The sequence below is a fragment of the Panicum virgatum genome, chromosome 8K (assembly GCF_016808335.1).
Source record: "Panicum virgatum strain AP13 chromosome 8K, P.virgatum_v5, whole genome shotgun sequence".
In the NCBI taxonomy this organism is placed as follows: Eukaryota; Viridiplantae; Streptophyta; class Magnoliopsida; order Poales; family Poaceae; genus Panicum; species Panicum virgatum.
The window spans coordinates 31,261,300-31,263,191 of record NC_053143.1 but is presented as its reverse complement, the minus strand read 5'-3'; positions in this window follow the sequence as shown (position 1 = coordinate 31,263,191).

Below are 1,892 nucleotides of genomic sequence, written 5' to 3'. Positions count from 1 at the left end.
GAAGCACTCAGAGACACTTGATGAATGTCTTCAGAAGTACATGACGCCTGCATGACACGGCTACGAAGAGCTCGGGGGCTTTTCAGACCCGGGGTAGCGGGACTGCTCACAGGCATGGAATATTCTAGAGTAGGGAGTAGTACATGGATACACCCTACTGTAACTACTCGCACAGCAGTAGAACTAGCTAGAGTATAAGGAAACTACACGGCCTACTCGGAATAGAACTCTGCTGGTACTCGGCTAGGACTTTCCATGTACTCCTATCCCCCTAGATTATATAAGGGCGGGCAGGGACCCCTCTAAAATATCGAACAACACCTAAGGGAATACAAACCACCACACAGGACGTAGGGTATTATGCTCTGGCGGTCTAAACCTGTCTAAATCCTTGTGTTCCTTGCACCATCGCGTTCTGATCTTGGCGAGTCCCTACTTACAACCACTCTCCTCGGGATACCCCTTGGAGAATCCGACGGTAAAACACCGACAGCAAGCAGACTTTGGTCCGACATAAAATCACAAAAAATATTAAAGCATCGATACAGGCTCAAATGGACCAAGTGTAGCCCAAAAACCCAGCTCAGACCACTCAAGGCAGGTTGAGACCAGGGTGGATCAGACAAGGCAGCCCAGCGTAGCCCACCAGAGCAAGTTGGGGGCATTTGGAGCACTGGGCTGGTCAGCTGACCAGGCCCGTGGGCCCCACCGCCTCTTCTTCGCCACGTGGAGCTTCACCATTGGTTGCTTTGGTCAGTTCCAGGGGTTTCAGCATGTGGCTCCCTCATATAAATACAAGGGGAGGGGGTGAGAATAGAACACACGCACACACCACACTCACCTCTCATCTCAAGCTCATCTTGTGTAGTCTATAGGCTTAGTAGAGTTTAGGAGAAGTCTAGGAGTCATCGAGTCCCCAGAGTTGCTCGAGAGTTCTAGTATGGGTTCATCTATAGATCTTTCTTGTAATATTCTATCGTTTGTAATAGAATTAAACTATGGTTATCGATATCTGCTCGAAGTTTGTTCTGAGTTATCGGATATATGCTTCTTGATCTGGTTGCGTTATCATTCGATGCTTGCATTGCATGATCACCCGTGCTTGTTATGGTTAACATATTGGCCTTAGAACTCTATCTATTGCTCCAGTATTCATATGTTTGCTCTAGTATGATATATGTCTATCCGGAGGGTGAGGGCTCCGCGTGGGATACTAGAGTATCTCTTACTAGTGTAGACATGGTGTCTAGATTAGCTAAGTGTTGCTGGATGTCAACCTTTGCCACAGTTTGTAGAGGTAGTCGGTAGGTGGTGACAGCCCTATCCGAGCCCTAGTAATCCTCCATGTTCGGATTGGGGGGGGGGTAGGAGGTACATAAAGCCACCGGGGTGTATGGGCTCCTCTCGTTGCTTCAATAGCTGTTGGTTTTTCTTATGCTCAATAGAATATAGATTCCACAAGCGCACAGAATCACCACTGTAGCACTTCACCTTGGAGTATTCCAGGGTATCATAAATTTCTTTAGGGAAGCACTATGGTAAAAAGTATCAAAGAATCGAATGAAAAACTTTGCTAGAGATATCAACCGACTAACATAGTGGGGGTAAGCCTGATATGATAGATAAGATAATGGCCAACGATGACCATCTGACACAGGAGACTCAAATCCTTAGAGAGGTAAGCAGTTGGGAGGACAACGAGTGAGAAAGACTCCTAAAACACTTCTAAAATATCGAGCTAGCCTCTCTAGACTAAACCTTTCTTCTAACTAGTTATCGGGAACCTAGAGCTTACTTGGTGGCTAGAAGAGGAAGGACTTCAGAAATGGATGAGAGTGGTGTCCAATGGCAACCTGCAACTACTGCTATGAAAACACCTGAACGTGGTGGAC